This window comes from Condylostylus longicornis, unplaced genomic scaffold, assembly GCF_029603195.1.
Source record: "Condylostylus longicornis isolate FDR11 unplaced genomic scaffold, ASM2960319v2 ptg000010l, whole genome shotgun sequence".
In the NCBI taxonomy this organism is placed as follows: Eukaryota; Metazoa; Arthropoda; class Insecta; order Diptera; family Dolichopodidae; genus Condylostylus; species Condylostylus longicornis.
In genome coordinates, this window is record NW_026577979.1 from 9793413 (window position 1) to 9809436 (window position 16024).

General features: G+C 23.9%; 1 protein-coding gene across 1 annotated transcript in view; it reads right to left on the minus strand.

Annotated features, from left to right (window-relative positions):
- Window positions 1–12959, minus strand: part of LOC129618760 (tyramine beta-hydroxylase) — a 113596-nt gene extending 100637 nt beyond the window's left edge. The window contains exons 1-2 of the mRNA XM_055533726.1: window positions 12262–12959; window positions 5559–5646 (exon numbers count right to left, since the gene is read on the minus strand). The gene's annotated coding sequence lies outside the window, so the exon portion shown is untranslated. The remainder of the gene's footprint in view (window positions 1–5558; window positions 5647–12261) is intronic.
- Window positions 12960–16024: the final 3065 nt, after the last annotated feature.

The window sequence follows — 16024 nt, forward strand, 5'->3', positions numbered from 1 at the left end:
ATTGTATAAGAAAAGACCATAAACAATACCTACCTGAATAAATACATTGAAACTATAATAATTGCAAAGAAACTGCTTAGAAATTTATTACCGTTCAACGTCAAATAAAAAGGTGAATTCTTATTTATGTATACGAGTATTGTATATAGAATGAAATTTATATTTATTGGTTTTTAATACTTCCAATAAATTTTTAAAAGAGAAAATTTATATTACAAGATTAGCAAATTAATATTAGTTTCAAAATTTTAAAATGCTTCTACGATATTAAATTCCTTGGTCATTTTTAAAGTTCAGTCAAGATTCATTTTGATTTTTGTCAATTAATTTTACCGCCATGGGCAATCATACTTTTGCTCTTCCGGATCGTAAATATTAATACAATCAATGAAAGTTCAGTGAAAATCAATTCTTTTTTAAACATTTGCAATTTATATTGGCTAATCTTGAAATTTAGGAATTGGTTTAGCACTCTAAATAGCCTTAGTTATAGAATATACTGAAAATTTATGTTTTATTAAAACATTGATGTGGCCATGATATAGGTATCACATTGATTTTCAAAATTAAGCAATTTTCAGTCTGCTTAAGTACTTAGCAGTTCCAAACAACATGTTTTTTAAGAAAATATTTTAAGCAAATGCAATAATATGTACTCATCGAACTCGTTTTTACCACATCTATACTTTAATTCAAAATAAAAAGATGAAATTGTACAGAAATAGCAATTGGTCTTGTTAAAATATATTTTTTCAGAAAAAAATGTTTACGTATCTTGTTGTTCTCTTGAAAATATGGTCCTGATTAAATTTATGCGACGTATTCGTGAATCAAACCTTAATATTTGCTAATGCTCCTTTTTACTAGCAAGTGCAAGAGTATTGCAATGTTCAGTATTTACCAATTTGCACATGTATTAATCAAGTATACTATACTTGTTAATACATGTAACTAAATAAAGTAGAAGTTCTCTAATTATATAAAGTAGAAGTTCTCAATACAAATTTTTAATAAATTTTTAAAACGAACAAGTGTTGTATAACTAACACTTTATCATACTCTATAATCATATAATCACCTTCCATATGGTGAGTGAGACCAAATATGAGAAAACAAAATAAATAATTAATTTTTTATAAAATTATTTATTGATCAAATGAAGGCTTTTATTCGAAGTGTGTACTCACCCGTGTTTTACTAAAAATTTTACTTGTCCTTTAATTTATGACAATTATTAATCATTTTTTAAACTACAAATTCCAATTAAGTTTTGGACATCATTTGAATAATTTTCATAACTTTTTAAATTAATTATGAATAATTCAAATAAAATTCATTGTCCTTTATAATTCTATAATAATATTACAAACTTTTAATAATATGTAAATTTTAAAAATTATCTATATAAAATGTACAAATATCTTTTAGTCTCTGTATAACTGTTCTCGGACCAAATAGATTATTATATGTCCCAAGATATTTATTTTTATAAACAGTATAAGTAGGTCATAATCTTAATTTTTTATTCAAATACACATAAAATCAAAAAATGTTATAAAATCCTTTGAAATTTATTTAAAATTCTTTTGATCTTAATCATAAAATATTTGGTATATAAAGTGTGTTTGACACAAGTTGAGTATTCCAAACAACAATTCGGTGATTACTTAAAATTATACTACAAAAATATCTTTATTTTTTATTATTTTTATAAATATTACAACCATTTTAAATAATTTATTTGAATTTATTTAAGTAAAATCAAAATATTCCAAAAATTTAAAAAAAAATAAAAACTACAAAAAGAAACTGACAGCAATAATTTAGTAAAAATAAATGTTAAAATTCTTAGCCAATACTCATAACAAATTTATGGTCCCAACATTCATCTACAAATATATTATAAAGGAATACAATAATATACATATGTAGAAGGATGTGTATAGTCTTAGAAGTAATTTCATTCTTCTACATCAGTACTGCTATAATGCAAAACAAATGTATAGATATTCGAATATGTACAATGTAATTTTTCTTCTTATAAACATTTTCTCATTAATATGCACTGACATCGTTTTTAGTTTTTAGGTTTACTTAAAATTTATTGCATTATTAAACAATGCTAAAGAAAGGAATATAAAAACAAAAGATAGAGAATTTAATGCAGCATAGAAGGCAACAAAAATTATAAAAATTTTTTCATGATTTCCCTGTTCCTAAACAAGATAATTTTGTAGGAACTTTCAAGCTTCCAGATTCTTTTATAATGGTTGTACAGAGTTCGTGATCTTATGTTTCTGTTAGATAAAATTTATTTTTTCATAGTTAAACAATGCTAATACACGCTAACATATTTAATATGTGCAATACACTAGTTAATTCAACAGTTTGACTTTTTAAATTAAACTACATAGTTCAAGCTATTTCGGTATTGTAGAAACATCAATAGGAACCTGATACCAATAGAAATAATCAGATACATAATTGAATTTATATTTTAATTATTTTAACAAACTGTTCTACAGAAGATTATTTATTTCACTTTCATTAAAGAATTTTTCATAAACTAAAAAAAATTTTAAAATTTACATCGTTTTAAATCCTCTTTTGCTCAAAATATTCGAATTTCCCTAGAAGTATGTGATTTTAAATATTCTTCCAAATTGCATAAAATTGGGCGCCATTTAATTTTTGCAGCAGATAATTGATTTATACTGAATACAAAAAATTTTTTAAAACACTTATTATCAAAAATTTGTAGAAAAATTTATAATGCAATAAATCACGCATACGAGCATAAAACGGCTTATTACTTTATCCGCAAGTATTGTAGATATTTCTACAAAATAATATTATTAAATGATTCTCCTCCTAACCTGGCAATGCTCTACTCTTTCATGGTCTTCGATTTCAGTGATAATTCAAAATTCATTAATTTGCTTATTAACATAAATCCCTAGAATGTTTTAAGAACAACAACATTAAAATAACAAAAATTAATAATTCAATTATAAAAATTTGTTGTTGTTTTATAAACAATCCTGTAGTACAAAATTTATAGGAAGGTAAAAAATTATTTTCTTACATAATTGAACTCCCTTTTTTATTTTATTTTTTCCATAATTTATTTGTTCATATCCCAAGGTTGCTTGTTATTTTTTTTTTTATTTTTTGATAAAAAAGGATGCAATTTTCATTTATTACTATAAGTTTAAAAACTTTTTTCTTTTGTTTTCAACGTTAACAAAGAGGGAAAGAATGTTAATTTTTTTGCTAATAAAGTATTTTTACCGCTATGCACAATAAAACAAATTACAAAAAAACAATAGAAAATTCATGAAATACAACTTTAACACTATAATAATAACTTAATTTGAAGAGACCATTTAACTTGGAAATAGAAATGCGGTACAAAAATTCATTGGAATTTTTATTATATAAAAGTATTTAGGTAACACATAATTTGGACTTATTATGTGAGAAGTAATATAAACTGTATAAGTATCTAATAATTGTTAACATCTTAATTACCCACTCTGAATCATATTACATCAATGATAAGTAATAGGTTTGGATTACAGCAAACATATATTTTTTAGTAAAGTTTTTAAATTGAAACTCTTTTCTTACAACTTTTATATTTATTTAGCATACTATTCTTATAAAACCGAACTAAACGAAGAAAGGTTCCCAATGATTTTGTTTCTAAAATAAGTCTTAGATATAAATTAAATTACAGGAATTTAACAGTTTTAATCAAATCGGAAATTACACCATTGCTTTAAAATAACTTAAATAAGGTTAGATTACGTTGGTTGCCGTAGCCCCCCAAGGATACGCATAAGACAACTAAGCCTGTTGTGGTACCGCCGGATCTATCCTTTTCCACCTCTCATTCGAACCAGCTCGAGCTCCTCAAAAATTAGCTCAAACTCCTAACGCTTACATTCGCTTATATTTAACTCCTATGAAAAATAACCACCTTGAGACAGAAATAAATCTAATAATAATACAAAGCTGGATTGTAAAATTTAAAAATTAATTTTAATTAATTCTTTAAATTAATGGCCACTCTTTTTTCACATTGCAGTACTTTAATAATGAATTTAATTTTAAATTTCTACTTCTTTATATATAAACAAAGTATACAATATTCATTTGCAAACATATATACTCGTATATGCATGTAGAAACTTTTTATGTTGCTTGATAATTGAAAAATATGAACACAACATGCTTAAAAAATAATTCCGAAATGTACTGTGTAAAACCACAGTAAACATTAAAAATTAAAAAAATCAATGCTAACGTTATAATATTTTACATCCATGGTTTAATTGGACTTTTATGGAATTCAATATTGATAGATGTGTACTCGGACGTTACGGATAGTTATAAGAAACGTTGTAAAGTATAAAGTCATAAAAAAAAATTTTAATTTTCTCTTTCCATAGTTAAAAATTTATATGTATTTATGAAAGTTTTAAAGTATTCAACTTATAGAATGGATTTTATTGTATATTGATTTATTGTAAAAGCACGGTAATACTTTAAAAGCTAATTGCTGAATTGTGTAAAAATACATAATTAACGTAATTTGGACGTCATGGAAACCATTCCATTTTAAATCAATAAAATGCAATTCGTTCTAAATGAACTCAGGTTTAGGTTTATTAAAATCCAATCTTAAAATTTTAAAATCAAGTCCGGTTTTTAAAAAATCAAATACAGATTTTTGTGTTTAAGTATACAATAACATCATACATTTAAGTTAAAGAGTTCAGCTCATTAAATTATGAAGCTTAAGCATATATGTAACTGGCTGAATGTCGTAGGTTCAGCAACAGAATCAAATAATTTTTACATAATTTAGTTGTGATAATTTCGAGCTACCACAACTAAATTATGTACCTCAAAGTGTCCTTGTAAAATTATTTTCAAGAATAACAATGTTTAGTTCAATGTTAAATTCAATGTGCATTTACATTGACTTCATTAAAACAATAACTTTTAATGAAAATAAAAATATTTTCAAACTATTTTCGTAGCCAAAATAAAATTCACAATTTAAATGGAATTGTGAATTTCATTTTAATTTATTTAAACATTATGCTTAAATCTTTTGTATGTGGGTGTAAATAAAATATGCAAAAATAAAAAATGCCTACTCAAAAAATTTTTCTTATACATATTATAAAAAATTAAAAAGAATTTCATGCATACTTAAATTTTTGTATTTTATAAGGACCTTTCTGTTTAATATTCATTAAATTACAAAAACAAAAAAGGAAAATATTAAGTATTCAACATACGTAGATGGCAAGTGTGGCAATAATAATTTAAATTGTGAATAGTCAGTGAATAATAAATAAAAGTTTTGAAAAAAATAATAATTAAATATTTATGTTTAATTTTATGAATGTTTAACAAATGCTTTAAAGTGCTTTCTTTAACAAAAAAAAAAAGAATTTTTGTCAGTTATTTTATCGTTATTAAATATCTTAAAAAAAAACTTAATGAAATTTTTATCAGAAATAATTTTAACTAAGTCTACTTACACGACAAGTTTTGCATTGATGATTGGCATACGTTTCATTCCCCTAGCCAAAAGGGCCTATTCGCACAGGGAATGATGTAAAAGTCGTCCTGTAAACAAGCATAAATTTCTTTTCTAGATCTAAAAATCTTAGTGTTTACACAATAATATTTTGAAACAAATTTATTCATTCGAATTAATAATGTGCGTCATTCGTGTATGGACAGCTTAATTTAATGCCAAAATTTTATGATTATTCATACTTTTGAAAAATATTTTAATAAACGTGCATTAATTATGTGGGGATATGTGACAATTTATCATAATGAATTTTATTAATTAATTCTAAATTTATATTTTTATATTTAAAATTTATTTACGTGATGATATCTTATGTCAAATTTTATTAATATGACAACTGACCTTGAAATTTCAATAATTTATAATGATTAATACAAATTGATTTTAACCAGGCCAATGTTATTGTAATTGGATTGCAAATTTCTAAATAAGAATGAAAAAAAATCAGAATTAAAACTTAATACTATCAAAAAATTTAATCGAATCTCTTTTAAAATGTACATCTCAAAAAAAGTCGTCTCAATCAAAAAAAGGGTTATGATTCTTTAATACCATATCATAATATCAAAAAAAAATTTACAAAGGGAGAAAGATTAGAACTCATTCCTTTCATCATAAAATACTATAAACAAATTTCACTAATTGAATTTCAATAAATTTCAATAATTGAACTGAAACAAGAGTATTTGTTAGTTCTCCAATTCATGATTTATAATCAAGACAAGTTAGCAAAATTTCAATACATACGATAATATTTATTCTAAATTTATGCAATTTTTTTTAATAAAATATCATTTTCATTTCTTCAGCATAAACCTTATACGTCTACATACAAATAAAAGCTTTGCAGCTTGATTTTATTTATCTCGGCTTTTCACTCACTTTTTCCATTTGTTTTCGAATCTAAATTCGCGTTGTCTTAATTTTATATGTTATATTTGCAATAAGACTAACCATTATGTCAAATATTTCTTCTCAGAATATCAATTGAAATTGCCACGTTATGGAAAACAAAGAATGGTGACTGAAATTTGAATAGATTATTTGATATAATACTCAACCACTTTTGTTTGACTCGACAAGTAAAAAGGAAGGATACGTAATCAACTGTTTACACTAAGTTAATGAAAAGAAATGCGTTAAAAAGGTTAGACGGTAAACGTTTTTTGAAATTAAAACTTCCAATATAGCCGTACCTACTTCAATAATGCTACAATTTCAACAAATCTCTCATTAAAAAGCCTATTTTTATTTCAATCATGTAACAGAAGTATTTAGGTCTTATTTCAAACTGATTTCTGAAAAATTTTTACATATTTTAAATTAGCTTTTGAATAATTTTGTTAATTTAATTAAAAAATTACTCCAATAACAAGAGATGCAACAAATAACACCATGGTAAAACATAAAAAATCAAAAATTTCATAACAGTCCTTATCACTTTTCATCAAAGTTTAAGTGTAAAATCCTTATATTAAGTATATTTTTAATATTTCCAATTTTTGATCAGTAATATTACAAGAAATCCTTTAAATTACTACAAAATATAAGAAACAAAAATAATAAAATTTACTTTTATATAACCATTAAATAAAAATTTTTTGCTTTTATCATGTCAAAAAGATTGGCTTCATAAATTTTGCTACAAAATATGAACTTATCTAGCCCTACATAATAATATGTATATAGGTACAGCTACCCATACCTATTTTATATTTATTACAAGTCCATAAAACTTTATTATTAAAAAGAAAATTTGAAAAAAAAAAAAAACAAAATTATTTGGAGCGGAAAATATTTCAATTTTATTTAGTATACTTTTAGGTGTACTTATTCTAGTATAACTTGATAAAAAAAAAAAAAAAACATTTTTTATTTTTGGTTAAGTTCCGGTCTATGATAATTTTTCTTTTTTTGTTGTGGCGTTCTACTATTAATTTACTACTACTACTACTTTATACATGTCTTCCTTGTTTTACGTTTCAATTCGATTCCTTGTATCTAGAGAAAAAGAATATTTTGAGAAAAATTTTTAAATTTACACATTTCAATATTTTTATACAATAACAGTATTTAAAGTTTATTTTACAGATTAATTAAAATATAAAATTTAGGGTAGACGTTCCTGAATAAAAAAAAATTGTAATAAATTAATTAACGCCAGCCTATATTGTATTCGATTCGCTCTAAATATTATGGATTCCAGTAATAAGTAAATGAAAAAAACAATTTAATAATCTAATTTGCTTTTAGTTTTTAAAATATTTCAATGAGAAATGTTAAAAACTTATACAGGGTGCGACCCATTAACATATTGGGCTAAAATTCACGCAGATTCAAAATTGAAATCGAACTAGCTTTATTACTGCAAAAATTCGTTTTCATTCAAAATTTTTAGACTGCAATGGAAAAATTGCTGTTTTTTGGAATATTGGAATTTGATTTGTACAGAATTATTATGGAAAAAAAATGTACTATTAAATTACAAAGGAAACTATGTTTTAAATTACTGGTAACTACATATTTCCATATCGTATTCAATAAGAGAAAAAGAGACCAACCAAGTAATTTTTAATTATATGCCAAAGGTTAAATGCAATACCATTGATATTTAAGCGAAATACCTAGGAATGACTTTAGATGTCAAGCTAAGATGAAAAGAGCATATAAAGAAGAAACACATAGAATTAGAGAATAAATATGTTATACAGAAAATTATTGGCTCCTAGATCGTAAGTCCAGTTTGGCAATTGATAATTAGATATTAATTTATGGTTAAATCATTAAACCAGTATGGCTATATGGCATTCAAATGTGGGGTTGTGCCAAGAAGACTCACATTAGCAAAATTCAAACCTTCCAGAATAATGTTCTACGTAGCATGGTAAATGCGTCATAGTATATACGTAACAGTGATATCCACAGGGTTTTAGGAATTCCTTTGGTTGTGGATGAAATTAGGAGTTGTGCTACAAGGCATAGGGCTCGTCTAGAGCAGCATTTAAATATGGGAGCATCTCGGTTGCTAGACAATGGCGTTATAACAGAAAGACTTAAACGAACAAGACCATAGAGTAACAAGTAAACGAACAAGACCATAGAGTACAGTCCAACAAGTAATAGTTGGACTGTAGAACCAGTTTTATCCGTTCGTAGATAGAGAGATAGAGCCGTCCTTCTTCGTCTTTCGAGATTTTTTCACCTAGTAGAAAAAAAATTGATATTTAAGCGAAACGGCTCTTTTGCGGTCATTACATGAGGTTTAAACAACAGGGAACATAATGTAAGAACAAATTACTGATAACATCGCTATATTTTCGTTCATTTACTTAAAATTTTAATTTATAACTTATAATGAGTACTTGGTTCACATGAATGTACTCGTATATTCTATGATATACTAAACAACCACACCTTAATTTATTTTTTGGTTTTAGATTACGATACAACAGTAATTTATTTTATTATTAAATTTCAATTTTTTGCCAAAAATTACTTTAAATTTATGTACATTTGGCAAGGAACCAAATAACATAAATTTCCTTAGAGAAGCCAGAAATGAGATAGTGTAACACAAATATTAATTTAAAAGAATTTTGATAAATTGCAATCATATAGATTAATTATGTACCGCGGCTAGTTACATCTGTTAGATTTTTAATTATTCTCAATGCAGTTAAAATAAATTGCACACTTAATTATGAGTTTTGTGTTCCAATTCCTGATTTAAATTTAAATTATATTATTGAAATATTTTACCATATTAACTTAGAAATATTCCATTTTTGCCTTTGTGTAGTTGCGACGCCACACCATGTTTTTTTTTATACATAATAAATTTGTAATTACACTTGTTAGGATGAAATTTTTTTGTGTGTATGCAATTTTAACATGCCGGCAAATTTTTTGTCTTCTTTCGCAAATTAATTATTATACCTGCATACTTTAATTATTTTTAACTTATATTAAAAAAGGACACTAATTAAAAATTAAGCGGGACAATAATTAAAACTACAATACATTTATAACATTTTTTTTTAAATGTGTGAAAGGATTTTACAAAACCCTCTAAATAATAAGCCCTACATTTAAGTAGGATAATTTATAAGAGAAATATTAAGATATAATTCAGGTAAAAAATTTATCGCAAAATATAATAGTATTTTTTTTAAATTTTCGGTATAATACATTTGAAAAAAATCTGTAGAAAGTAATATGTAGACAGTTTTAAATTTATTATGAAAAATTGCTTCCCAAAAGGGTCTGCGGTAATAATAAATAACGCCAGTTTTTTTAGTCGTGCTGTTCCAATGTTAGGAATTATAACTTCCCAAAACAACCCCTATATAATTAATAATTTGCCTTTATTAGTAAGATAGTAAGACACACATATAAATAGTATATTTTCAATCATATCCAAAATTTACATATAGAAAAGCTTTATTAAAATATTTAATTTAATTTAATGGAACGCAATAAAATGATTCATTGTAGAATTCGAAATAGTTTTACTGCTTTACTATATTTAAATCGCCCTGTATTATTAAGCCGGTCTCATGTCTCTCATGAGAGTCTATTACTTTGTCGTAAATTTTAGTTTAGTAAAAAACACGCCAAAAAACAATTTTGAAATTTCCTTAAACAATTAAGCATGTTACACTTCAAAATATAAATTTTGATTTTTTGGCTTTGACATTTCTCTTATCATTCATTTACAAATGTCCTAAACCGAAATTGAACACAAAAAGTAAAAATTACGATCACACATATCAAATTAAATATTAACTAACGCCTGGTAACATTCTCAAAATTTTTCAAAAAGTATACTGAATTTTTTGAATGCAAATTTGTTTTTCGTTACGTTTCAAAAACGCATTTTATATAATTCGGAATACTGCCATACTTTTACGTTTTTGCGTGAACATAACTTCGATAAAACGTTTTATGAGAGAGAAAAAAATTTGTGCAGTAATTTTCAAAATTTCAATTTCGACATAAAGGGTATGAATTTATCGCTTTTTTTATAGAGGAAAGTTTTGCTGTCTCTACAATTAAGTATGTATATGAATTAGCTGTTTCTTTTTTAAATTTCAACATAAATGTACAGAAGGGATTTACATTTTCTTACAAAATTCTGAAAATTCTATTACATATATTAAATTTCTAAATAATCGTCATTTTATGAAACCATAAAAATATCAAATTTTAATACTTTTCCTAAAAATATTCTATTATTCTGGAATTTGTATTCCCAGTACTCGTATTTTATTCTAAAAATTTACAATGTTTACTTGCAATCTTTTTATTAATTCCTTTACATCATTATTAATCCAACTTTTTATTCCATGCATAATAATTCATCTACAAAATTTCTAGCATTATATACTTAACTACTTAACATAATATTGATTGGCATCGAAAACCCCTTCTATTCCAAAAATAAATTACCGTTAAAAAAAAGAAGTATATATATATATAGTGACAAGATAACAACAAAACCTCAGATACAACTAAAAACAAAATAAATATGACAAAACAATCTCAAATATTATCTTCAGATATTTCTGTTTATTTTAACAACCTTAATATCTTAAAAATATTTCTCAAAATAAAATTAACGAGTTGTTCGTGTATAAATTATCTACCTTTTCTTAAAAATATTTTCATCTAAAATTCAAAATATACGTTATTACAGAAAAAAAAATATGTTTTAAAAAATTATTTAAAAATTCAATGCATGAATTTTTTTGTAAAAAAAATTCCAAAACAACAATACTTATATAAAATATTAACATTATGCTAGAAAAATACTGGCATGTATAAAAGTTCATTTTGTTCAGTTTTATTTTGTTCACATATGTTCAAAATTCAATATCCTTTTTTTTTTATTTTCCCGCTTAATATTCTACATAATACGAAGGGATCCTATCTATTTTTCTATTTCATATTGTTATTATTTTTTATTGAAAAATAAATATTATGATAATTTCTTTTATTTGCTTTATAACAACCACTAAATCAAAATAAATAAAATTTTACATAAAATTTTTATTTTAAACCCTCCCCCCCATTGAAAAATATAGAACATAAAAATAAGAAAATAAGTAAATAAATATTATTACATATTATTATTATTATCCACTTGTAAAATATTCGAAAAAATAAAGGATATTTTGTTACAATGATGGTGTGTAAAATACCTACACTTGTATATAAAGCGAAAAAAAAAATATATTTTATTCAATATGAAAATAAAAAATAAACAAACCGTTTTCTCCCACCAACGAAAAAACAAACAAAAAAAAAGAGGAATGAAATGAAAATACAATGATATGAAAGAATGTAAACAAAACAATGTGCTAACTAATATTGTCATATAAAGACACTCATGTAATATGAGCACATTTTAAATATTATTACAATAATAAATAAATCTTAAAAAGAAGATAAGACGACCCAGACAAAAAGAATAACACTAAAACTTGTTAAGGAGTTTTTGTGTTCTTTCGAATTATTTATTATTATTTTTTTGAGAAAATAAAAAATAATCATAAATTTTATTATTTTGTTATACAAGAAATATAAAAAAATAAATTTTATTTTTGAAAATTTTATAATAAAGAAAAAATTTTTTTTAAACTTACTATTGGCAAAAATTAATAACGGTATAAGAATACTGAAAAATCCGATTGATATAAAAGTATTCATTTTGTTATCCTTTTGTTTTTTTGTGTTTTTTTTTGTTTAATAAAAAATTTTTTTAATTCTTATTATTCTTTATGAATTTTTTGTAATGGCACTTTACAAACTTAAATAATTTTATTTATAAAGAAAATTATAACCTCTGCCTGACACTCTTTCACTATTTTTTATTATCAATTTCTTTTTCTTTAATATTATTTTAATTTTTCAATTGAAATTTCCTCTTTTAACCTTCATTTATATCCTTTTTTCCTTCCTTATTAATTAAATCAAAAAAAAAAATTTTTTTATCAAAACAGAGATTACAATAACGTTCATTTAATAATCGTTATCCTTTTGTTTAAAAAGGAAAAAAAAAACAAAAGAAATTTAAGAATACCGGGTTTTTATAACAAAATTTTTTTACTAATTTTTAAAATATAAAATTTTTGCAACAATAACGTTCTTTTTATTTCTTTCTTTTATTATTTATTTCAATTTTTATTAATTATTTAATTCTTTTAAACAAATTTGTATTATTTTTGTATATTCCAATCAAGTGATTTACAATTATCAATCAGAAACGATCAAAAACGCGATAATAATATTGTTATAATTTTTGAAAAATAAAAAAATCATTCTATCGACCGGAACTGTTCACTTGTTCGAGAGCGATTAAATAATCTTTCGAATATCCTTCTCTATTTATATAAAATTCTCAAATATTTTTTATATTTTTTTTTGTTTTTGTTTATTTGCTATTTCTGTTTTTATTCTTTTCCTCTTCTTTATATTATTCTGTGTTATTTTCTTCTCTTTGTTATTTTTTTTCTTTTTTCAAGTTTGTTTTGCTTTCATTTTACTCTCTGTTTATAGTTGCTATTTTTTTATGATATTCTTTATACATACACTTTTGTAATACACACACCATTTTTTTCACTTTTCTATATGTTTATTCTATGTTAATGTTTTTTGTTTTGTTTACATTTTTTGTAACATTCTCCTTGTGTACCAATTTTATTTATCATTTCATTTATTAAATTACATTTTTTGACTGTGTTTCTCGTTCATTTTTACACTGTTAAAATATTTTAGTGTCGAAAAAATAATACACTATTTTAATAATAGATAACATGTACATAAACGCATACACGTATAAGTTTACGAATTTGGAAATCTGTTATATAGAAAATCTGTTATTTTAATGTGTGCTATAGAATGGAGTAAAATTTATGTCACGGTTTTCAGGAAAACCATCATTTTCTCTCCCTTTAACTTAATAAGAGTGCCTTTAACTTAACAAGAAACAAAAGTATCCCTTTAAATTTTTTGTTCGTTGTTTATTCTAACGCACTGCTTCACAATTACTATTGAGTTTCGAACGCTCTGATAGCCCTTAAAATAGAACTGTGAGTGTTCCATTATAAGAAAACAAATATTGTGAAATAAAAAAAATTAAACTTTAAAATCTACTACCAAAAATATAAGGTACATAAACTACTTCCAAATTCAATATTATAACGGATATGTTTATTCGGAATACCATTGAGCAGTCAATACGAATCAAATATGTATATTTAGCAGTTGTTGTATAAATTCCTGAATGTGTTTTTTCTTAAAATTCTTATTGAGGAGAATTTTTTTCTTACATTTGTATGGTGAATTTGTATCTTCTGAATGGTGAATTTAAATAACTTGAAGTTTAAAATGTTAAATTATATTTTATATGTTTAAATAACATGGAAAAATGTTAGAAAGGAAAGTTGAAAAAAATATATAATTTTTTGTATACCAACTAACTATAAAAGAAAGTTCGCTAGTTTCAACACATTGGGTGTTTTAAGAGTTGGAAAAACAATTTTTTTTTTTAAATTTAATTTCTGATAAAACTTAAGTATAATATCATTAACAATATTACATAAGTGTATGTATGTATGTCATACTATATGCTTATTTTTGCGATAACACAAAAAAGTATGAAATATTAAAGAGAAGATTATGACAAAGAAGATGTGTACCAATTTCTAAATTTTTTTCATAAGATTTACTTTAAGGATTCTCAAATGCATAATTAGATAAAATTCGATAAAATTTACAAATCAAGAATTGATTACTTAATTAAATCTTGGATATATGCGATATAACTGCCTAATATAATTCTTAAAAAAAATAAACGAATGCTCTGCCCTGTAAGTTTTGAGATAAAATCACATCAACACAACTTTGCTCTAAATTTGTTTTTGGAAATTCAAGTCTCGAAAAATTGAGCTTTTGTACCAAAACAAACCAAATAGTACCAGCTCTTAAGTATAAATACTTTGCAGTTGTTTTTACAGTTTTTCCAATTATTTACATATAACACTAAAATTATAAGTGGCCCTAGTAAGACTTATGTATATACATAAACACCGAGTCGATCGTTTTAATTTCTTAAACACTTGGTTTTTTGATTTTTACTTTGATTTCAGACCACACGTTCATCAGCAAAGCAGTAGCAAAGAGGTAAAAACATTTTTCACACTTTTGTAATTCCCACCTTACAAAAAAATTACAACGCATTTGTTGATCATTTCGTAAATTTTTTATTATTATTCTTGAATAGTTGCTTCTTTATGTCTTTCTCCTCCATCATCTCTGTTTCATCTCCTCCATCAAATCTGTTTAATTTTTTTTTGTGTTCTACTCTTTCTATCTAATTTTTTCATTTACTCTGTTTTTTTTTCTCTTTTATTTAACATGAATCCTTTGAAAAAGAAGTAAGAAAAACACATTTATTCTATTTCCATTTCATTTGTTTGTTTGTTTATTTGTTGTAAAATTTATTTGATATTATTAAGGGTAAGAAATTATTGAAATGGAAGTGGTAATATTAAGAATCGTTAATATATTATAAAGGTTTAGACAAACATAATAATATATTTATACACATATCAGTCATTTATATACGAGTAAACATGTAATTGTATATATGTATATTGGTATGTGTTATACGTAAAATAAAAATTACAGCAAAAAATGAAAAGATAGAAAATGGAATAAAATATATCGGTTTATTTGCCTTTTTCCTCACAAGGATATTGTTCTGTATGTGGTGAATCCTTATATGAAACACATGTGTTCTTTAGTAAATATTTTCTTTTTCTGAAGGTGATTTTTTATTATTTTATTGTTATATTTTGAAGGATAACTTATGTTACTATTATGTTTAGTATATAAATGGTGATTAAATTAAAAATAAATTTATGAGAAAAAATCAAAATGAGTGAAAGCATTTTAACCAATTTCATAAATTGTAAAGTAAAAATAAATAAATTAATATACGTGATCCTTATTTTTCACCTGGTTGTATTTTTGCATTTTTAATATTTTTTTATTTGAAAACACACATGTGAATTGATGTGAAGCTATTCTAACCTATATAATTCTTTTCACATAATTTTCAAACTTTTAACACAATATTTGAGATATTCACGAAAGCAAACTAATTTTTGCAGAGTTGTTGCATCAATTTTTTTATTTTAAATTTTAAACTATTTCGATTCATATACAAACTTTATTAATAATCAAATGCGGCACAACTTTAAAAAGAGAACAAATAACCAAGAGTTATATAACAAATGACAAAGGGATTCATATATAGCCCACTAGATTGATAAATTTAAAGAGAACCGAATTGGGTAAGAAGGTATATGACCAGGGTCACCGCTGCCATTTAACTTATTAAAG